The sequence below is a fragment of the Schistocerca gregaria genome, chromosome 9 (assembly GCF_023897955.1).
Source record: "Schistocerca gregaria isolate iqSchGreg1 chromosome 9, iqSchGreg1.2, whole genome shotgun sequence".
Lineage (NCBI taxonomy): Eukaryota > Metazoa > Arthropoda > Insecta > Orthoptera > Acrididae > Schistocerca > Schistocerca gregaria.
This window is the reverse complement of record NC_064928.1, coordinates 200095236-200119795: the sequence shown is the minus strand read 5'-3', so window position 1 is coordinate 200119795 and position 24560 is coordinate 200095236. Positions and strand designations below refer to the sequence as shown.

The following is a 24560-nucleotide window of genomic DNA, read 5'->3' as shown; positions in this document are numbered from 1 at the left end:
GAAAGAAATCGCATGGCGTTAAGTCGGGAGAGCGTGGAGGCCATGACATGAATTGCTGATCATGATCTCCACCACGACCGATCCATCGGTTTTCCAATCTGCTGTTTAAGAAATGCCGAACATCATGATGGAAGTGCGGTGGAGCACCATCCTCTTGAAAGATGAAGTCGGCGCTGTCGGTCTCCAGTTGTGGCATGAGCCAATTTTCCAGCACGTCCAGATACACGTGACCTTTAACGTTTTTTCGCAGAATAAAAAGGGGCCGTAAACTTTAAACCGTGAGATTGCGCAAAACACGTTAACTTTTGGTGAATTGCGAATTTTCTGCACGAATGCTTGAGGATTCTCTACCATCCAGATTCGCACATTGTGTCTGTTCACTTCACCATTAAGAAAAAATGTTGCTTCATCACTGAAAACAAGTTTCGCACTGAACGCATCCTCTTCCATGAGAGATTGCAACCGCGCCGAAAATTCAAAGCGTTTGACTTTGTCATCGGGTGTCAGGGGTTGTAGCAATTGTAAACGGTAAGGCTTCTGCTTTAGCCTTTGCCGTAAGATTTTCCAAACCGTCGGCTGTGGTACGTTTAGCTCCCTGCTTGCTTTATTCGTCGGCTTCCGCGGGCTACGCGAGAAACTTGCCCGCACGCGTTCAACCGTTTCTTCGCTCACTGCAGGCCGACCCGTTGATTTCCCCTTACAGAGGCATCCAGCAGCTTTAAACTGCGCATACCATGGCCGAATGGAGTTAGCAGTTGGTGGATCTTTGTTGAACTTCGTCCTGAAGTGTCGTTGCACTGTTATGACTGACTGATGTGAGTGCATTTCAAGCACGACATACGCTTTCTCGGCACCTGTCGCCATTTTGTCTCACTGCGCTCTCGAGCGCTCTGGCGGCAGAAACCTGAAGTGCGGCTTCAGCCGAACAAAACTTTGAGTTTTTCTACCTATCTGTAGTGTGTCGTGACCAGATGTCAATGAATGGAGCTACAGTGAATTTATGAAATCGCTTCAATCATTTGTAATAGCCCTGTACATTGTTAAGCTGGAAGGAGTGGAGATTGGCTCTCAGGAAGCCGTCAAGTAAATTCGTGTCTGATTTCTTGAATAGCTATAGTGGTCGATATGTGCGCACTAACACGATGCCATTTTCCGTGCTTGACTTTAACAAATCGTACAAAACCGTCCTATTTGTGATAACGTTATCCACGGTACCTGACGTCGCAAAATAACCGTTCTCCCTGCAATTTCCACACCCCATCCCTCCGCCGCTCATAGCGCTATTCATTTGTCAACAAACACCAAGAAGCCCGTAGCTAAGTTTTAACGGCATGTCTTAGAGTAGTGGCCGTCAAACTTTTTTTTTTTTTGCGTAAGAGCCAACATTGACGTAGTAGGGTAACACCTCGGGCCGCATAGGAAGGGGGCTGGGGGTAAAGTGACAACTCAGAGAGATATTCAAGAAAACAATGTATTCGAACTAGATGCTTTTTTTCCGAAACTTAGCATAGTGGCAAGTTTTCAGTCCCCAAGAGGGTACTGTGGCCAGTGACATCCCAACAGGATCCCGTGTTTGTTTTTCTGATTTCTGGGCACGTTTTCTAGGCCTCTTCACGCCCCAATATCTGACAGAATACCAAGCGGCTGCAGCAGCCATTTTCTATCGGACTTCTGTATCAGGCCAAATAGAACAGAGGCAGTTATAGGTAACTTAATTCAAAACTGTCACGAAGGCATAGAATGGGTGACGACAACCTTATATATAAAAGGGTTTAGAAGTCAGTTTTACATGTTGTTGTATGCGTGTCTTTTGGAAGAAACTGTTACTTCGTCGAGCACTTTGGACAGACTTCCCGACTAGCGAAGTGGCCACTTTTCATGATGGAACGCCATGTCGGCACTAATGATCCCCAGAAGAAACTAACTGAAACGCACAAGGAGAAACTACATTTGTGGGCCAAATGACGTTGTTTAAACATGGATATTATAAAAACTTATTACTCCACATACAAGTGAGGTAAAAAAATATAAATAACTTATCTGAATGAGACGACTCGAAAACAAGAACGTTTTTACGAGAAAAATAACGGAACAAGCATTCTCTGTCAAACTCACTGGCAAATTGACGACTTATATAAGAGCTAGTCTGAATACTTCTCGGCAGACATTAGTGCTGCTCAGAGGAAAGAACCTGCAATGGCCTCTTTTCCCGCCCTGGACACTTTACAGATCTTCCCGCCACTTATTTCACTATCAAAAGGTAACCTATATAAATTAGTATGGCATATTAATTAATAACAGAAACTGAAGTGTGAGACACTATCACAACTGTTTACTAAATGTTTTGACTGACATTGTTCTTTTACTCATTCCACTGTATTACAACAACCTTAATTTGATATCGTATTACGAGCTACAAACAAGCACAGCACTTGAAGATGACCGTCTCTGTAACACGCGTTCAAGAATCATTTTACTGCAGTTTGACATTTATAGTGTAGCAACTGATCGGTGCTAGCTGTGCACGCTGTTAGCATTGGAAGACGAAAGATGAAACATTCCCCCTCTAACTTCTGCAATGAAGCGCCAAAGAAACTGGTATAGGCATGCGTATTCAAATACAGAGATATGTAAACAGGCAGAATACGGCGTTGCGTTAGGCAACGCCTATATAACACAAGTGTCTGGCGTAGTTGTCAGATCGGCTACTGCTGCTACAATGGCAGGTTATCAAGACTGTAGTGAGTTTGAACGTGGTGTTGTAGTTGGCGCACGAGCGATCGGACACAGCATTTTTTTTTTGTACGATCATTTCACGAGTGTACCGTGAATATCAGGCATCCGGTAAAACATCAAATCACTTACATCTCTGAGGCCGGAAAAAAAGATCCTGTGAGAACGGGGCCATCGAAGAATGAAGTGAATCGTTCACTGTGACACAAGTGTAACCCTTCCGCAAACTGCCGCATTTTTCAATGCTGGGCCATCAACAAGTGTTAGCGTGCCAACCAGTCATCGAAACATCATCGATATGGGCTTTCGGAGCCGAAGGCCCACTCGTTTACCATTGATGACTGCACGACACAAAGCCTCGCCTGGCTCCATTAACATACACATTGAATTGTTGATGATAGGAACCATGTTACCTGGTCGGACCAGTCTCGTTTCTAATTGTATCGAGCGGATGGACGTGTACGGGTATGGAGACAATCTCATGAAACCATGGACCCTGCATGTCAGCAGGGGACTGTTCAAGATGGTGGAGGCTCTGTAATGGTGTGTGGCGTGTGTAGTGATACGGGACCCATGATACCTCTAGATACAAAATGACTGGTGACACGTACGTGAGCATCCTGTCTGATCACCTTGATCGATCCATGTCAAATTGTGCATTTCGACAGACTTGGGCAACTCCAGCAGGACAATATGACATCCCACGCGTCCAGAATTGCTACAGATTGGCCCCAGGAACACTCTTCTGAGTTTAAACATTTCCGCTGGCCATCAAACTCCCCAGACAAGAACATTATTCAACATATCTGGAATGCCTTGCAACCTGCTGTTGAGGAGAGATTTCCACTCTCTCGTTTTCTTACGGACTTACGGACAGCCCTTCAGGATTCATGGTGTCAGTTCCCTCTAGTACTACTTCAGACATTAGTCTAGTCCATACCACGTCGTACGTTCAAAAATGGCTCCGAGTACTATGGGACTTAACTTCTGAGGTCATCAGTCCCCTAGAACGTAGAACTACTTAAGCCGAATTAACCTAAGGACATCACACACATCCATGCCAGAGGCAGGATTCGAACCTGTGACCGCAGCAGTCGCGCGGTTCCAGCCTGTAGCGCCTAGAACCGCTCGGCCACTCTGGCCGGCCACGTCGTACGGCGGCACTTCTGCGTGCTCTTGGGGGCCCTACACGATGTTAGGCAGGTGTACCACTTTCTTTTGCTCTTCAGTGTAGTAACACTGTAGTGGCTGCTCTGGCAGTGACGCAAGCGGCAAACCTCTCTTAGCTGGATGAGATTTTCACTCTGCAGCGGAGTGTGCACCGATATGAAACTTCCTGGCAGATTAAAACTATGTGCCGGACCGAGACTCGAACTCGGGACCTTTGCCTTTCGCGGGCAAGTGCTCTGCCAATTGAGCTACCAAACCACAACTCACGCCCCGTCCTCACAGCTTTACTTCTGCCAGTATCTTAGCTCACGGCCGAATTGACCATCGTTCTTTAAAACATTACTGTCTCCGTAAGCATCTGTGTTTGTTAGTGAGCAAGAAAAACACACTCTTAAGAAGAATTTAACGTTCAAAATGGTTCAAATGGCTCTGAGCACTATGGGAATTAACTTCTGAGGTCATCAGTCCCCTTGTACTTAGAACTACTTAAACCTAACTAACCTAAGGACGTCACACACATCCATGCCCAAATCAGGATTCGAACCTGCGACCGTAGCAGTCGCGCGGTTCCAAACTGTAACGCCTAGAACTGCTCGGCCACTCCGGCCGGTAATTTAACGTTACTTGACCTTTTATGATTCGGTTGTTAGTTAGTAGAAGCATATTATTGTAAAATACGGCTGAGATCCGCAGGGCGCACGATCACTTATTATCTATTATCAATGAACTGATTAATCGTCAGCTCTGCGAACCAATAAAGCAACACCCAGTTTCGCTGAGGACTAACGGTTCTGAAACTCTTGAATACAACCCAAGAATACTGCAACTAACCGCCATCCAAGTTGATACGAAATCCACACCGCAAACTAGCCACTCCCTTCTACTGCAAACTATGCGGATTTAGAGCTCTGCTTGCGACACAGCAGCTTCTACGGCCTGAAGGCACTTCGTGGCCACAGCTGACCTAAAAGACTTGAGGCGGAAACCGCGCTTGGCCGTCCGCGGGGAAATGAACACATTAATTCCTGCTTTATGACAACTTCCTCTTCGCTTTGCGCCCGACGAGGAAACTTTCAGCAAGATGTTGTGGGCACTATTCGCTCGTAACATTTGCTTCCGCCGTGTAAAATACTTCCTCCGCTTCTTTCTCCAAAAATAATTGTAGTGTCTCGTCAGAAATTAGGCCTGAATTCCGCGAACGATTTCCCCCATTCTTCTGGTCAGTGTGTCTCTCCAACTGACATCGATTCGTATCTCACAGCCACGGTCTCCTGCGTTGATTGATTGTTTGGTTTGTACATTAAAGGGACTACACTGCAAGGTTATCAAGCACTAATATCACCTTCGTTCTGTCCAACTACTACACATTCCTTCGTTCTGTCCTCTTACTACTGTCTTCTATCACAGTTACGGCCTCCCTCGTGCAACCTATTACTTCTACTGTCCCATTCATTCCTCTCCACCGCTGATCTCTTCTCTCTGTCGCTATGTCTCTTTTCCTCGTTGTCAATGCCATAGACTGTGTCTTATTAACGCTGGCTCTCACCCACTTCTGGTGTCTCCTTCTCTTCATTTCTATTCCACCGATACTATATCCTTCAGTCTTTTCGTAGCTCAGTTCTCCCATAGTCAACTACACTCATGTTCAGAACAAAAGGAAACCTTGAACAACTAGAGACAGGACGTTCACATTCACAGGACATACACTACTGGCCATTAAAATTGCTACAGCAAGAAGAAATGCAGATGATAAACGGGTATTCATTGGACAAATATACTATACTAGAACTGACATGTGATTACATTTTCACGCAATTCGGGTGCATAGATCCTGAGAAATCAGTACCCAGAACAACCACCACTAACCGTAATAACGGCCATGATACGCCTGGACATTGAGTCAAACAGAGCTCGGATGGCGTGTACAGGTACAGCTGGCCATGCAGCTTCAACACAATATCACAGCTCATCAAGAGTAGTGACTGGCGTATTGTGACGAGCCAGTTGCTCGGCCACCATTGACTAGACGTTTTCAGTTGGTGAGAGATCTGGAGAATGTGTTGGCCAGGGCAACAGATGAACATTTTCTTCATCCAGAAAGCCCCGTACAGGACCTGCAACATGCGGTCGTGCATTATCCTGCTGAAATGTAGGGTTCCACAGGGATCGAATGAAGGCTAGAGCAACGGGTCTTAACACATCTGAAATGTAACGTCCACTGTTCAAAGTGCCGTCAGTGGCAACAAGAGGTGACCAAGACGTGTAACCAATGGCACCCCATACCATCACGCCGGGCGATACGCCAGTATGGCGATGACGAATACACGCTTCCAGTGTGCGTTCACCGCGACTTCGCCAAACATGGATGCAACCATCATGATGCCGTAAAAAGAACCTGGATTCATCCAAAAAAATGACGTTTTGTCATTCGTGCACCCAGGTTCATCGTTGAGTACATCATCGCAGGCGCTCCTGTCTGTGATGCAGCGTCAAGTGTAACCGCAGCCATTGTCTCCGAGCTGATTATCCATGCGGCTGCAAACGTCGTCGAACTGTACGTGCAGATGGTTGTTGTCTTGCAAACGTCCCCATCTGTTGACTCATGGATCGAGACGTGGCTGCACGATCCGTTACAGCCATGGGGATAAGATGCATGTCACTTCGACTGCTAGTGATACGAGGCTGTTGGGATCCAGCACGACGTTCCGCATTACTATCCTAAACCCACCGATTCCATATTCTGCTAACAGTCGTTGGATCTCGATCAACGCGAGCAGCAATGTGGCGATACGATAAACCGCAATCGCGATAGGCTACAAACCGACCTTTATCAAAGTCGGAAACTTGATGGTACACATTTCTCCTCCTTACACGAGGCATCACAACAACGTTACACCAGGCAACGCCGGTCAACTGCTGTTTGTGAATAAGAAATCGGTTGGAAACTTTCCTCGTGTCAGCAATTTGAGGGTGTGTCCACCGGCGTTAACCTTGTGTGAATGCTCTGAGAAGCTAATCATTTGCATATCACAGCATGTTCTTCCTTTCGGTTAAACGTCGCGTCTGTAGCACTTATCTTCATGGTGCAGCAATTTTAATGGCCAGTAGTGTATTTATAATAGTACTTTTGACTGCTTCTTCTTATAGCATTGTAGATGGCTGAGACCGGTGACAAACGAAAAAAAAGTGTTCCCTAACTTTGTTGTGTTTTCGCACTGTTAGCCAGACTGTTACGCCGATGTGAGCTCGGGGTGATGTTCCCGCCCCCTCGCTTCAGACACGATAGTTTAGGATTACGCGCGATAAAAGCCACACGTGGTCTGCCGACTGTCAGCTTGATGGAAGCCGGCGCATGCGCAGTGGCGGGACGCCCGATCTTAAGCTCGCCGCAGCTGCCGACGGAGGCGCACTATCAACCGGGAAGTCGTACGAGAGCGACAGCCGCCGCGCGGCGCTTCCACGACACAGCCGTAAGTGCCCGCAAATCGCGGCGTTCGCTTTGGTAGCAGCAAGCCTTAACAAATGTTCCTGGTGGAAATGGCTTATCGTTCAGGCTTTTCCGATTGTGCGCTGTGCTGAAGATATGCGTCAATTTAGAACTGCATGTCGTGCCGTGATATTGTGTGTTCCTCAGGGTTGCATACTAGGCCCACTTTTTTCCTTGTACAAATTTACACCAAATGCAGCAGTCAATGGTAAATAAGTTACAATTAACAAGTGTGGCGGCAAAAGTCTTTACTCACATGCACACGACATGCAGTTCTTCTGCTCTTTGCGAATTAAAGGTTGCGCTGACAATATGTGACTGTTGGATTAAAACTGTGTGCCGGACCGAGACTCGAACTCAGGACCTTTGCCTTTCACAGGAGAGCTTCTGTGAAGTTTGGAAGGTAGGACACGAGGTACTGGCGGAATTAAAAGCTGTGAAGTCGTGGAGTGAGTCGTGCTTGGGTAGCTCAGTTGTAGAGCACTTGCCCACGAAAGGCAAAGATCTCGAGTTCAAGTCTCGGTCCGGCACACAGTTTTAACCTGCCAGGAAGTTTCACATCAGCGCACACTCCGCTGTAGAGTGAAAATTTCATTCTAGTAGTATGTGACTCTTTAAAACTGTGTGCCAGACTGAGACGTTTGGTGTTCCTCAGGGCTCCATACTATCGTCACTTAATTTTCTTACACAAATTAGTCAGTTCAGTAGGGGTGGAGATCATTAAATACATTCTTGCTGTAGCCGTTGTTGTTGTTGTTGTTCACAGCCCAAATATTGCTTCGACGCAGCTCTCTACACAGCCTTAACTCTTCAGGTCTCTTTGTCTTTGCAACTCCGTGTAACCCACACTAACATAAACCTGCCACAATTTTCACGTACCACACGTCGGTCCAATGCCTAATTAACTATTCTTTCATGCGTCACGATGTGTCCCAACACCCTATGTGCTCTTTTAGATTCTTCTCGCCAGTTCAGTTCAGTACTTCATTAGTTACTCGGTCTACCACATTACAAAAGCTATCCTCGCCCTGTCCGTATTATTTATCGACCACGATCACCTCCATGTAATGTTACGCTCCACACAAATAATTTCAGAAAATAGATCATAATGCTTAATTAGTGTCGCGTTTCTCCTTTTCATGAAAGCTTTTCTTCATGTTACTAACATACTTTTTATCTGCGAAATACTTGTGCCATAGTTACATATACACCTGCATCTACATGCATCAGAAGCCATTGTACGGTGCGTGCCTTAGGGTACCCAGTACCACTACTAGTAGCTTCTTTTCTTGTTCCACTTCCAAATAAATCGAAACAAAACGACATTCTATATGTCCCCGAATGAGCCCTAATTTCTCGTATTTTATCTTTGTGGTCCTTGCGCGAAATGTATGTGGGTGGCAGAGGTATCGTCCTGCAGCCAGCCTCAAAAACCGTTCTCTGAATTTCCCTTGAAAAGAAAATCGTCTTCCCTCCAGGGATTCCGATTTGAGTTCACGAAACATCTCTGTAAGACTTGCGTGTTGCTCTAATCTACGGGTAACAAAACCAGCTGTCCGCCTCAGAATTGTTTCGATGTATTACTTTAACCTGACCTGGTGAGGATCCCGAACACTCGAGCAGTACTCACGAATAGGTCGCACTAGGGTGCTAAAGCGGTCTCCGTTACAGGTGAACCACGAATGTCCAAACTTCTCCTAATAGGCCGAAGTCGTCCATTCGCCTGCCCTTTGACAATCGTCACATGCTCATTCAGTTTGATATCGCTTTCCAATGCTTCGCCCAGGTAGTTAAAAGAGCTGTCATGGAGGCCACTGCGAATGGTGTATCCGAAGATTACGCGCTTGTTCATCCTACTCACCCGGATTAGCTTACATTTTTCCACGTTTAGAGGTGCACGTCATTGTAACAGAGATACTCGGGGAAGTGAAACGGTAACATAGGAGCTAACGCTTTCACCGTATTGTCAGCGGTTTTGCCGCCCTGAAGAGAACCGCTGCAAAGACGGTCTAAATTACGGCTTTATACGGGGGGTGCAAAAAGTCTCTCCGCAGTGCCGTGTGACTGTTAGCCGCGCTTGCCGTATTATGTTCGCCTGCTTTGGTTACTTCCCTTCAAGTAGACTCTCCCAACATTTTCTGTTTTACAATGTTGCCGATGGTGCTGTGGTGTACGGTAAAGGTGTCAAAGTTGAGACTGAGGGAGGATACAAGATGACTGAAACAAAATTTGTAGTTGATGAATGACAGTTAGCTCCAATTGTAGAAAAAATTAAGTTGATGCGGATGAGTAGAACAAAGAAACCCGTAATGCTAGAATATAGCATTAGTATTGCGCTGTTTGACAGAGTTACGTCAGCAAAATGTCTGGGCGAAACGGTCCAAAGCGATATGAAATGAAAGGAGCGTATGAGGATTGTGGTAGGGGAGGCGAATGGTCGACTTCGGTTAACCCGGCCGATGTGTCCGAGCGGTTCTAGGCGCTTCTGTCTGGACCCGCGCGACCGCTAGGTTCGAATCCTGCCTCCGGAATGGATGTGTGTGATGTCCTTAGGTTAGTTAGGTTTAAGTAGTTCTAAGTTCTAGGGGACTGATGACCTCAGACGTTAAGTCCCACAGAGCTCAGAGCTATTTGAACAATTTTGAACTTTGGTCTATTGGGAGAATTTTTGGATGATTGTGGCTCACCTGTAAAGCAGACTGCATACAGGTCGCTAGTGCGACCTATTCTTAAGTACTGATCGAGTGTTTGGGATCCCCTTGAGGTCGAATTGGAGAACATCGAAGAAATTCAATCGCGGGCTGCTAGATTTCTTACTGGCAGGTTCGAACAACACGGCAGTATTACGCAGATGCTTCAGGAACTAAAATGCCTATGACTGGAGGGAAGGTGACAGTCTTTTCGAAGAAGAGCATTGAGAAAATTTAGGGATCCAGCCTCTGATGCTGACTGCAGAATGATTCTACTGCCGACATCGTACATTTCGTGTAAGGTCCGCGAAGATAAGACAGCAGAAATTAGAGCTCCTACGGAAGCAGGTTAACAGCCTTTTTCTATGAGTAGAACAGCACAGGAAATGGCTAGTAGTGGTACAAGGTACCCTCCGCCAATCACCATACTGCGGTTTATGTAGATGTAGACGTAGATACGTGCACGTACAACAACTTGTCGCCCACCCGCCGTTTCCCCGCCCTTCAGTCACTTTCCATAAACGTTCACAACACCCTAACAGCCGACCAGATAAGATGTTTAAGATATGTGCGTTCAGAGAGGTTGGGTCATAACAATTGCTTATGCCAGTGCATTTCCCCATTTGCGGCCCGTACCGTCGCTAGAATGATTCCCCATTTCATCTCTGCTCCGCCTGTCTGTCTTCCTCAAATGTTCAAATGTGTGTGAAATCTGATGGGACTTAACTGCTAAGGTCATCAGTCCCTAAGCTTACACACTACTTAACCTAAATTATCCTAACAACGAACACACACACCCATGCCAAAGGGAGGACTCGAACCTCCGCCGGGATCAGCCGCACAGTCCATGACTGCAGCGCCTGAGACCACTCGGCTAATCCCGCGCGACTATTTCTTCCTCACTGTGGGGGAGTGGTCAATATGTATTCGCTCATCAGTGAATGTAGAAGTAGACGGAACATAAGCTGGGATTGACCAATCACTAGCATGGGGTCGGCCGTGACCTTGTCTTAGACAGTCACCTGAAGTGGTGATTAAAATTCTTCTGTGTATTATGCCGCGTCATTGCTAAAAACTAACAACAATAATCAACTAAAACCGACGTAAGGGCGTTGCAGTTTGGCCTAAACGTCGGTTTTAGTTGATTGTTGTTGTTAGTTTTTAGCAATGACGCGGCATAATACAGAGAAGAATTTTAATCACTATGACACCGGCCGCGGAAGCCTACGTTCTTATATCACCTGAAGTGGTTTAGAAAAAATAAATCTGGACAGCCAGACTTTTGGAGGCGAGTCCAGTGTCTCAACGTCGTTTCGTCGACCAGACGGGAAGCACAGAATTTCGAAAGCATCTGCGGAAAAGGAACACAGGCGCCGGAGTTTCGACACGAGCGCTTCATTCACTAGCGCAGCACGAGCACAGGAAACAGAAGCGATGTGCTAATGCCCTGCGGCTGTGCCCGGGTCGAGTTGCTCACGGCCCTGACTGCAGATGACGTAGGACGGATCCCGCAATGAGCTTCCATGCTGCCCGTCTGGCAAGCGAGTGCGCGAACGCCGACCGAGTTGAAAGCAGTCAAAGTCTGCTTTGACGTGCCAGGTTGTCTACTGCACAGGATGCGTTTGGCAGGATCACGTAAGTATAGTGTATAACTGTCTTACTTACCCATTATGTTCCATGCCAATGCAGTACATGAGTAGACTAAACACGCTCTCAATGACTGCAACATCATTCCGACAGCCAATTGCCGGCGCAACGTTTTGTAACATGAAAAGTTCCCGACAGATTAAAATTATGTGCTGAACAGGAACTCTAACATCTGTTGTACGGTAAAATAACTGTTCCGAGAACTTGCTTCACGCTATTGAGATAGCCGGGCGGTGTGGCCGAGCGGTTCTAGGAGCTTCAGTCTGGACCCGCGCGACCGCTACGGTCGCAGGTTCGAATGCTACCTCGGGCATGGACGTGTGTGACGTCCTTAGGTTGTTGTTGTTGTTGTTGTTGTTGTTGTCGTCTTCAGTCCTGAGACTGGTCTGATGCAGCTCTCCATGCTACTCTATCCTGTGAAAACTTCTTCATCTCCCAATACTTACTGCAACCTACATCTTTCTGAATCTGCTTAGTGTATTCATCTCTTGGTCTCCCTCTACGATTTTTACCCTCCACGCTGCCCTCCAATGCTAAATTTGTGATCCCTTGACGCCTCAGAACATGTCCTACCAACCGGTCCCTTCTTCTTGTCAAGTTGTGCCACAAACTCCTCTTCTCCCCAATTCTATTCAATACCTCCTGATTAGTTACGTGACCTACCAATCTAATCTTCAGCATTCTTCTATAGCACCACATTTCCAAAGCTTCTATTCTCTTCTTCTCCAAACTATTTATCGTCCATGCTTCACTTCCATACATGGCTACACTCCATACAAATACTTTCAGAAACGACTTCCTGACACTTAAATCTATACTCGATGTTAACAAATTTCCCTTCTTCAGAAACGCTTTCCTTGCCATTGCCAGTCTACATTTTATATCCTCTCTGCTTCGACCATAATCAGTTATTTTGCTCCCGCCGGCCGCGGTGGTCTCGCGGTTCTAGGCGCGCAGTCCGGAACCGTGTGACTGCTACGGTCGCAGGTTCGAATCCTGCGTCGGGCATGGATGTGTGTGGTGTCGTTAGGTTAGTTAGGTTTAAGTAGTTCTAAGTTCTAGGGGACTAATGACCACAGCAGTTGAGTCCCATAGTGCTCAGAGCCATTTGAACCATTTATTTTGCTCCCCAAATAGCAAAACTCCTTTAGTACTTTAAGTGTCTCATTTCCTAATCTAATTCCCTCATTATCACCCGACTTAATTCGACTACATTCCATTATCCTTAGGTTAGTGAGACTTAAGTAGTTCTAAGTTCTAGGGGACTGATGACCTCACATGTAAAAAGCCTGAGTAACGACCTCTTACGGCCCCAGACGTACAAGCGGAGAGTAAAATAGGTTCTGGAAGATTCCACAGGGATATTGAGCCATGCTGACTCTAGCGCCGCGACCATCGCCGCTAGGATTCTCGGCTGACGATCCGTGGCTCTAACAGCCCGATTGAGGTGGTCCCACAGTCTCTCTATCGGGTTTAAATAAGGAGAGCTTGATGTCCAAAGGAGTGTCCCAAAGTATCCTGGTGCTCGTCGAACAACGCACGTCCACTGCGAGCTGTGTGACATCTTGCATTACCCTGCCATTGTGTCGAGCATGTAGGGGTGGACGTGATCTCCAAGGACAGACGCGTGTTGATCCGTTGAGCATTCCAGGATGACGAGACTATCCAGAGAACGCACAAACATTCCCCAGACCATAACGCCCTCTCCTTGTCACAGGGTGATTTCCTTCAGAGATTTGATGTCGTGCACGCCAACGGCCATGTGCCCAGTGAAGCATAAAACGTGATTTATTTGAAAAGGAAACCTGCCGCCACTCAGTGGACGTTCAAGTGCGCAGCAACATTCGCTGGACGGTCGAGGAGACACTGTTGGTAGCCCCTTGATTTATCTGTGCGGTCAGCTGCATGTCTCTTGGCCCATTGAACATCTCTGCCGTCATTCGTACCTGTCACCTATGGCATATTATGCACAAGAGTCGCCTTGGCGCCAGTTTTGGATAGTGCCATTTTCCCATGCACGGTATATTTTAATCACGATAGCACGGGAAATAACTTAGCTGTTTCAGAAATGCTCCCACCGAAACCAATGATCATAACCTTTTGGACGTCAGATAAATCGTTGTCTCCTCACATTTCGTGACTATACTACTTGCCCGATTATACTCCTCAAGTATAGTGCTACCGCCTGCCGTATGTGAGTGATTATTGCACGCTGACAGCGAACATGCATTATGTGATCAAAATTATCCGGACTCCTGGCTGAAAATCAATTAAAAGTTAGTGGCGCCCACCATCGGTAATGCTGACATTCAATATGGTGTTGGCCCACCCTTAGCCTTGGTGACAGCATCCACTCTCGCAGGCATACCTTCAAGCAGGTGCTGGAACATTTCTTGGGGACTGGCAGCATACGCTTCACGGATTGCTGCATTGAGGAGAGGTATCAATGTGGATCGGAGAGGACTGGCACGAAGTCGGCGTTCCGAAACATCCCAAAGCTGTTATATAGGGTTAAGGTCAGGACTCTGTGCAAGCCAGTCTATTACAGGGATGTTATTGTCGTGTAACCACTCCACCACAGGCCGTGCATTAAGAACAGGTGCTCTCGAATTGCTCTTCAATAGTGGGAAGTAAGAATGTGCTTAAAACATCAATGTAGGCCTGTGCTGTGATAGTATCACGCAAAACAACAAGGGGTTCAAGCAACCTCAAAGAAAAACACGAGCACACCGTAAGACCACCGCCTCCGAATTTTACTGACGGCACTATACGCGCTGGCAGATTACGTTCACAGGGCATTCGCCATACCCACACCCTGGCATCGGATCACCACATTGTGTACCGTGATCCGTCACTCTAAACAACATTTTTACACTGTTCAATCGTCGAATGTTTTACGCTCCTTAGACCAAGCGAGGCGTCGTTTGGCATTTACCGGTGTGATGTGTCGTTTATGAGTAGCCGTTCGACCATGGAATCCAAATTTTCTCACCTCCCACCTAACTGTCATAGTACTTGCAGTGGATTCTGATGGAGTTTGGAATTCCTATGTGATGGTCTGGATAGATGGCTGCCTGTTGCACATTACGACCCTCTTCAACCGTCGGCGGTCTCTGTCAGTCAACAGACGAGTTCGGCCTGCACTCTTTTGTGCTGCACGTGTCCCTTCATGTTTGAACTTCACTATCACACCGGAAACGGTGGACCTAGGGATGTTTAGAACTGTGGAAATCTCGTGTACAGACGAATGACACAAGAGACACCCAATCAGTTGCGCACGTTCGTGAATTCTGCGGAGCGCCCCATTCTGCTCTGGCTCTGAGCACTATGGGACTTAACTTCTGAGGTCATCAGTCCCCTAGAACTTAGAACTACTTAAACCTAACTAACCTAAGGACATCACATACATCCATGCCCGAGGCAGGATTCGAACCTGCGACCGTAGCGGTCGCGCGATTCCAGACTGCAGCACCTAGAACCGCTCGGCCACACCGGCCGGCCATTCTGCTCTCTCACGATGTTTAACGACTACTGAAGTCGCTGATATGGAGATAGTTGGCAGCACAATGCACCTAATATGAAAAACTTGCGTTTTTTGGGTTGTCCGAATACTTTCCATCACACAGTGTAACGAGAGCTTCTGACGGACATCAAATACTGAAATTCAATTTCTGAATCAGAAACATGTTCATGCATCGTTCCTGGTACACAGAATATAGATGGCATTTCTCATACTTCGTGCGGTTTCGTTGAAATGCTAATTTTTTCAATATCGTAACACATTTTACACCGGTTTCACGATTTCTGAATGCCGCCTTCACGCTGTTGCAGTTTCGTAGCCAGCAGCGTATCTGCGAAGCGACAGTGAACTTAAAACGAAAACCGCATATTCTGGGAAATGAGATAGGTGCAGCACCAATTCTCTGTTAAGAGACTATGTCAATACTGGGTGCTTACACGTCTTTACTGAAGCAGGATAGACGCTAACAAAACAGCGCTGCGCGCCAACTGTGTACAGTTCTCGGGTCGCGATCTCCCGCTAGCAACTTGATTAGCTGCGTATCAGCTTTCATTCGCGGAATCTGCACGAGTCAGACAGCTGCGCGCACCAAACACACACACACACACACACACACACACACACACACACACACACACACACACACACACACACTGTCCTTCGTGTCCTTACGAGGATGGTACAGGAGGTGAACAAAGGGCTTCCGAGTTTGTAACAGAGCTGGTCAGGATGCTTAACACAGCGGTTTGAGATACGAAACTACTGCTTGGAAATGTATATTTAGTTCCTTTTTGAAATAAATACGTCACACCAGCGTGGCCGAGGTGGCTAACCGCATTCTTGTGCAGTGTCGCTCGATCCACAAGGCGATTGCGCCTACTCATCATCACTTATTGCATCCAAACTTGTTATATAAGCAGTACTTGGCCTTGAGCGCCCTAAAACCCCACAAAAAGTACTTGGCCGGAAATAAATGGGACGGAAGTGTGAGCTACAGTTGGCCAAAGGTTTAGAAAATATATAGCATTTGTGGCGCATGTCGGGAGAGGCAGAAGCCATTTACACTGATCAGCCAGAACATTATGACCATCGACTTACTATCGATAAAAACCCGTCCAGGCGACTGCAGTGTCATCTGGTGAGGAATGACTGCTAGTCAGACACACACACGGTGCATGCACCACCAGCGAGCGTGCTGTCGCTTTGTAGAATGGGGAAGGCGCACTATCTACCTGAGTATCTCTGAGGGCAGCTTGTGATGGCCCATAGGCTCGGCACGAGCATTTCGGAAACTCCGCTCTTGTCGAGTGTTCGAAGAGTGTTGTAGTGAGTGTTTTCAAAAATGGTTCAAATGGCTGTGAGCACTATAGGACTTAACTTCTGAGGTCATCAGTCCCCTAGAACTTAGAACTACTTAAACCTAGCTAACCTATGGACATCACGCATCAATGCCCGAGGCAGGATTCGAAACTGCGACCGTAGCAGTCGGCGCCAATGTTAACACCACGACATCGGCAACTACGGCTGAAATTGGCAAGTGATGATCGGTGCTGGACGTTGGAGCAAGCAGCATAGCATTGCACAGTCTGACGAATCCCGATACCTTCTTCCTCATGCCAATGGGAGGACGCTAATCGGTTGTCTTCCAGGGGAACAGCTCCTTGACACCTGTACAGGAGGACAGAGACAAGCTGGTGGTGGCTCCATTATGCTCTGCGGAACGTTTACATAGTCATCTAATGGTCCAATGGAGCTCGTGCGATGCACCGTGACGGTCACGGAGTATCGTACATTGATGGCAGACCATGTACACCTCTTCATGACGATCGTGTTTCCCGACGGCAGTGACATTTTTCAACAAGATAATGCGCCATGTCCGAAGGCCAGAAGTGTGATACAGTGGTTCGAAGACCCAGTGGCGAGTTCCAATCGATATTCTGGCCTCCCAGCTCGACAGATCTGAATCCGATCGAACATATCTGGGATGTAATTGGACGTGCCTTCAGAGCTCATCGCTCGGCACCCAATAATTCACGGGAATTACGTGTTTTGTGTGTGCAGGTGTGGAGCAGCTCACTCCAGCGACCTACCAAGGCCCCTTTGCCTCTATGCCACGACGCGTTGGCGCATTTATCTGCGCCGAAAGTCGATATACCAGCTATGAGGCAAGTGGCCACCATGTTGTAGCTGCTCAGTGTTTGTTAGCAGTGTTTCCAGGCAGCGGTTGGAGCAGCAGAAACAGTACAAAACGGTAATCGAAGAATCAAAGGGTCGGTCCCTAAGCGGACACCTCTTTTTTCAATTTTTGCGTTATTTGTTGTTGTTGTGGTTTTCAGTCCAGAGACTGGTTTGATGCAGCTCTCCATGCTACTCTATCCTGTGCAAGCTTCTTCATCTCCCAGTACCTACAGCAACCTACATCCTTCTGAATCTGCTTAGTGTATTCATCTCTTGGTCTCCCTCTACGATTTTTACCCTCCACGCTGCCCTCCAGTACTAAATTGGTGATCCCTTGATGCCTCAGATCATGTCCTACCAACCTATCCCTTCTTCTAGTCAAGTTGTGCCACAAATTTCTCTTCTTCCCAATTCTGTTCAATACCTTCTCATTAGTTATGTGATCTCATTAGTTATGTGATCTACCCATCTAATCTTTAGCATTCTTCTGTAGCACCACATTTCGAAAGCTTCTATTTTCTTCTTGTCCAAACTATTTATCGGCCGTGTTTCACTTCCATACATGGCTACACTCCATACAAATACTTTCATAAACGACTTCCTGATGTTTAAAACTATACTCGATGTTAACAAATTTCTCTTCTTCGGAAACACTTTCCTTTCCATTGCCATTTTATGTCCTCTCTACTGCGACCATCATCAGTTATTTTGCTCCCCAAACAGCAAAAGTCATCTAATACTTTAAGCGTCTCATTTCCTAATCTAATTCCCTCAGCATTACCCGACTTAATTCGACTACATTCCACTAGACATCCATTTATGTTCGTTGTTGATCGATTGACTCAGTTTTTTTATTACAGAGGGCGCGTAACCCTCTGACCGAACACGCTGAGCTACCGTGCCGGCTTAAAAATGAAAGGCCTCGATGCTACCGCTGTGCCAACACTGCGGATGCCATCTGAGCTACCGAAGCACGACTCACGCCCGGTACTCATAGCTTTACTTCTGCCAGTATCTCGTCTCCTACTGGCAGAAGTAAAGCTGTGAGTACCTGGCGTGAGTCGAGCTTCCGTAGCTCAGATGGTTGCCGGCACGGTAGCTCAGCGTGTTCGGTCAGAGAGCTGGTTGGCCTTTGTAATAAAAAAAAACTGAGTGCAAAGATCAACAAGCGAACTTGTCATATGATGTCCGTAACGACCAAAACATAACGATTAAAAAAGAAAAAAAGCTAGAGCACTTGCCCGCAAAAGGCAAAGGTCCCGAGTTCGAGTCTCGGTCTGGCACACAGTTTTAATCTGCCAGGAAGTTTCATATCAGCGTACACTCAACTGCAGAGTGAAAATCTCATTCTGGATATAAAGAAATGAACGTACAAAAATTATAACTGTTTTTGTTTTCTACCCGCTCTTGTCTCTTAAGAGCGGAAGCTTAATTTCACTTATTCGCCAGTCTTAGTATGATTCAGACGAAAAAACTTATTAGCTAGTGTTGGTCGAATTAAGCCGAAAAAACTTATTGATGTGCAGACGCATTGTGGAAGTTTATATGAAATTTGGAGGATGGAAGCAGCAACGTATAAATCATTGCATTCAATATCAAGACGGTTTTAATTTGTATACATTAGTAATTCCAGTTGTTGTTGTTGTTGTTGTTGTTGTCATCAGTCCTGAGACTGGTTTGATGCAGCTCTCTATGCTGTGCAAGCTTCTTCATCTCTCAGTACTTACTGCAACCTACATCCTTCTGAATCTGCTTAGTGTAGTTATCTCTTGGTCTCCCTCTACGAATTTTACCCTCCACGCTGCCCTCCAATGCTAAACATGTGATCCCTTGATGCCTCAGAAAATGTTCTACCAACCGGTCCCTTCCTCTTGTCAAGTTGTGCCACAAACTCCTCTTCTCCCCAATTCTATTCAATACCTCCTCATTAGTTATGTGATCTACCCATCTAATCTTCAGCATTCTTCTGTAGCACCACATTTCGAAAGCTTATATTCTCTTCTTGTCCAAACTATTTATCGTCCATGTTTCACTGCCATACATGGCTACACTCCATACAAATACATTCAGAAACGACTTCCTGACACTTAAATCTATACTCGATGTTAATAAATTTTTCTTCTTCAGAAACGCTTTTCTTGCCATTGCCAGTCTACATTTTATATCCTCTCTACTTCGACCATCATCAGTTATTTTGCTCCCCAAATAGCAAAACTCCTTTACTACTTTAAGTGGATCATTTCCTAATCTAATTCCCTCAGCATCACCCGACTTAATTCGACTACATTCCATTATCCTTGTTTTGCTTTTGTTGATGTTCATCTTATATCCTCCTTTCCAAATACTGTTCATCGGCGAACCTCAGAGTTTCCATTTCTTGTCCTTGAATTTCAATTCCTACTCCGAATTTCCCTTTTGCTTCCTTTTCTGCTTGCTCAATATACAGATTGAATAACACTTTCGATAGGCTACAACCCGTTCTCACTCCCTTCCCAACCACTGCTTCCCTTTCATGCCCCTCGACTCTTATAACTGCGATGGTTTCTGTACAAATTGTAAATAGCCTTTCGCTCCTTGTATTTTACCCCTGCCACCTACAGAATTTGAAAGAGAATATTCCAGTCAACATTGTCAAAAGCTTTCTCTAAGTCTACAAATGCTAGAAACGTAGGCTAGCCTTTCCTTAATCTATCTTGTAAGATAAGTCGTAGGGTCAGTATTGCCTCACGTGTTCAGACATTTCTACGGAATCCAAAATGGTCTTCCCCGAGGTCGGCTTCTACCAGTTTTTCCATTCGTCTGTAAAGAATTCGTGTTAGTATTTTGCAGCGTTGACTTATTAAACAGATAGTTTGTTAATTTTCACACCAGTCTTCACCTGGTTCCTTTGGGATTAGAATTATTATATTCTTCTTGAAGTCTGAGATTATTTCGCCTGTCTCATACATCTTGCAAACGAGAGGGTAGAGTTTTTGTCAGGGCTGGCTTACACTTAAAATGAATCTAAATAATCCTCCTGAACCAGTGGACCAATTTCAACGAAATTTGGTGCAAATATACCATTACTGTGTGGGCACGAAACACCTACCTATCGAAAGGGCTGAGGTGGATGAAATGTTCGAAGGGCTCTGAGCACTGTGGGACTCAACATCTGAGGTCATCAGTATCCTAGAACTATTTAAACCTTACTAACCTAAGGACATCACATAGATCCATGCGCGAGGCAGGATTCGAACCTGCGACCGCAGCCGTCGCGCGGTTCCAGCCTGTAGCTCCTAGAACCCCGGCCGGCGGGGATGAAATGTAAGCGCAGCCCGTTACGCGTGAATTCCCATCACTTATCGACTTGCAACAAACTTTACACATAATTTCAAACCTTTGCGAACGTGGACCAGTGCCTGCGATTAATACTACAGGTCGTATGACAGTCCTAGTGGATGTCTTCCGAGGCATAACATCGCCCGCTCCGGCCTCTTGGCAAACAAATCCTACACAGTAACCAACAGGCAGTTTGTCAACAAGTGGCCGTGAAAGCCTCAATTAATTTGAACTTTCTGCTTGTTTGCAAATACATGTCAACAGCCCTGGTTCACAATCATATTAATTACATAACTTTAATTTTTCGAGGTGGTAATGAAACTTCATGACTACACATCGTACCTGCAACCTCTGGCGGCGCGATGCGCCACGTCGGTTAGAGGAAGGTCTGGCAAACGCTGCGCATTCAGCACCTCAAGGCGACCAATGCGTTTATTTATAAACAGCCTGGCCGCATCCGATCGTCTTCCTCGTTTCCGTTAAGTCGCGGTTAGAGGCACTGCATTGGGTAGTTAACCACGGGTTCCTTTCCTTAAAATTATTATTTAATGCATATAGGCGCCAACTGTGACAGACGGCCACATTTTCTTTAACAGCTTTCAAATACTGCTAAATTACACGCTATTAATTTACTACTCGTAATGTTATTACTACTCTTTTTGCAGTTATATCCGTAGGCAAATTTTCGGTGATTTTGAGTTCTTTTAACACTTTCTCCTTCTCCTTAAAGCAACTAGGTTAGCTTTTTTTGCTGCGGAAAGAAAGAAAGAAATTTTTCTGTTAGTTCATTCTGAGGACGTGTGTATAAAAACCAGTTCTTCTTTCCCTCACTGTGTTTCGAACGTTTTTGGTTGTTCGCTGAAGGGTTTCATTTCTGACGTGGATTAGTTTGTTGTTATGGAATTTGGGAGCAAAGGATTTTTCTTAATACCTTACTTTCTTTGATATTCAGCTATTCAGTTGGTTCGTAATGGACAGTGTTTCTGCTGCGTCTGGGACTTTCGGTTCCATTAGCAGGCCATAATGTCTATTTTTGCATTCTCTGACGGGGTCTTTCAGTTGTATGTTTTATGTTTCTTTGGTAAGGTCGAAATCCATTTCAAATTTGTTTCCCACTGTCTTTTCCGCAAGGGCATTCCATCTTATCCATTCTTCAAGAGCCGGCCGGAGTGGCCGAGCGGTTCTAGGCGCTACAGTTTGGAGCCGCGCGACCGCTACGGTCGCAGGTTCGAATCCTGCCTCGCGCATGGATGTGTGTGATGTCCTTAGGTTAGTTAGGTTTAAGTAGTTCTAAGTTCTAGGGGACTGACTGATGACCTTAGAAGTTAAGTCCCATAGTCCTCAGAGCAATTTGAACCCTTCTCCAAGATATTTAAATTCTTCGACAATTTCTGTGCTTTGTTCTCTAACTTTAAAATGTCTCAGTGGTTGTTTTATGTTTGTTATTACCTTAGTTTTTTCGAAAGTCTGTCTGTCCAACTGTTGAACCTTTTTTCCTCAGGAACAGGAACGCATATCGCATTGAAGTTTACATCACATACTGAAGTCCACGGTCCCTTTGCTGTATAAAACACTTACGCTTCTAAGTCAATGCAGTCAATTTATGTCGCATATTTTGATCCTCGAAAACTCACTCATCAAAACCTATGTGGCACTTCCCGTTGACTTAGAATCATGAAATTTGGGAAGAAGGAAGATTTCATAGTGAAATTAAGTTAAACTTGAAAATCGTTAAACTGTGATTGCATAAAAAATATTTTTTTGTCATTATGACATACACTGCATTCAAATCAACCAAAAGCATAATAGACGGAGATTACTGAATGCAAAGATGAAATGTAAGTAGTAGTAGTAGCAGCAGCCATGTTTTTGCAAGTAAATAAAAATATTTTATTATATCTTCTCTATTACATATATAAACTAAAATCTCCTTTTTCTATTTTTGTGCTAGTCTAGCCCGGAAATAGAAAAAAATGTTCAAATGTGTGTGAAATCTTATGGGACTTAACTGCTAAGGTCATCAGTCCCTAAGCTTACACACTACTTCACCTAAATTATCCTAAGGGAAAACACACACACACACACACACACACACACACACACACACACACACACACACACACACACACACGCCCGAGTGAGGACTCTAACCGCCGCCGGGACCAGCCGCACAGTCCATGACTGCCGCGCCATTTACCGCTCCGCTAATCCAGCGCGGCCCGGATATAGAAAAAGAAGCAAGGAGGAGGAGATTTCAGTTTATATATGTAAACAGAGAAGAATTAATAAAATATTTTTATTTGCTATAATATATATAAATCTTATGAAAATCTCCGCAGGAGATACTCAGAATTGCCCTGAAAATTGCACGCAACACTCAATGTGCGAATCCTCCTCCAGTATGGTCAATTTTTTGTGTGTGTTTTTGCAGTTCGATGACCTGTTCTTTGCCTTCTTCCCAAATCTCGGCTAGTAGGGCCGTATCATCTGCAAAAATTTGGAAACTGACTTTGATGGCTTTGTTTTCTTTTCCTAGTCGGATTACTATGTTTCTACGTGTTCCACTTTTTCTAGGGCTCTGCTAAACCAACAGTGAAGGGAGTCCGTCTCTTAAAACAAAAAAATCAAACACACACACACACACACACACACACACACACACACACACACACACACACACACACACACACGATCTCTGCGAATAATATTCGCAACCCGCTCTCTCTCTCTGTCTCTCTCTCTCTCTCTCTCTCTCTCTCTCTCTCTCTTTATGAGAGTTATGACTCGCGGAATAAGAACTCCCTAAAAATGGATCACTGCTCATTGAAAATAAACTCAATGAAGGCGACAACCAACAAACGTCAAATTTCCGGGAAGAGCACTGAATGCTTGCATATCCACATGATAACATTTCTAACTGTGTAGGTGTAACGCATCTACATTCTGTGTACAATCTAAGAAAAAAAAGGCAAATCGCGAGGGAATTATCAAAATGGGGTTTAAATAGCTAGATTTTGTTATAGACGACCGCATCATCTGAGAACAGTATTAAAGAGGATCCGATGCTTTCTACTAGATAATTTATAAACATTGTAAGCAATAATTGTCCTGAAACTTCCTGAGAGCTTAAAACTGTGTACCGGACCGAGACTCGAACTCGGGACCTTTCCCTTTTGCGGGCAAGTGCTCTACCACCTGAGCTACAAAAACAAGTGCACTTACCCGCAAAAGGCAAAGGTCCCGAGTTCGAGTCTCGGTCCGGCACACAGTTTTAATCCGCCAGGAAGTTTCAATAGTGTAGCTGTACAGCAGCGGATTTCTTTTCCTATGTATGCGCAATATGTTACATTTATTTACGTTCAGAGTCAACTGCCGGAGTCTGCACCATTCATCAATTCTCTGCAGGTCGTCATGCAATTTTTTACTATCTTTTGGCTTTGCTACTTCCGTATAAACATCAGCATCAGCTGCGAATAGCCTTAATGAACATCCAGCTCTTTCTATTAGATCATTTATATATACTGTAAACAGCATCGGTCCTATCACACTTCTCTGTAGTACTCCGGATATTACCTTTACATCTGTAGATTTAGTTCCGTTATTGTGACGTGTTGAGTTCCATCTGCAAGAAAGTCTTGAATCCAATCGCAGGTCTGCTCCGATACCCTGCAAGCTCGTATTTTTTCCATTAAAGCGCAATGCGGGACAGTGTCAAATAGCTTACTGAAATCAAGGAAAACGGTGTAATCTGATTCAGATTATAGCTCCTCTGCATACTGCCCTCTAAGACTAGAAGATAGTCAGGACCGAGGACCTT

General features: G+C 45.5%; 2 protein-coding genes across 2 annotated transcripts in view; one reads left to right on the top strand and one right to left on the bottom strand.

Annotated features, from left to right (window-relative positions):
- The window catches only part of LOC126292035 (amyloid-beta-like protein), a 1795419-nt gene that overhangs the window by 464564 nt on the left and 1306295 nt on the right, over positions 1-24560 (bottom strand). The gene's annotated exons all lie outside the window — the stretch shown is intronic.
- Positions 7236-24560, top strand: part of LOC126292045 (uncharacterized) — a 50417-nt gene continuing 33092 nt past the window's right edge. The window contains exon 1 of the mRNA XM_049985845.1: positions 7236-7373. The gene's annotated coding sequence lies outside the window, so the exon portion shown is untranslated. The remainder of the gene's footprint in view (positions 7374-24560) is intronic.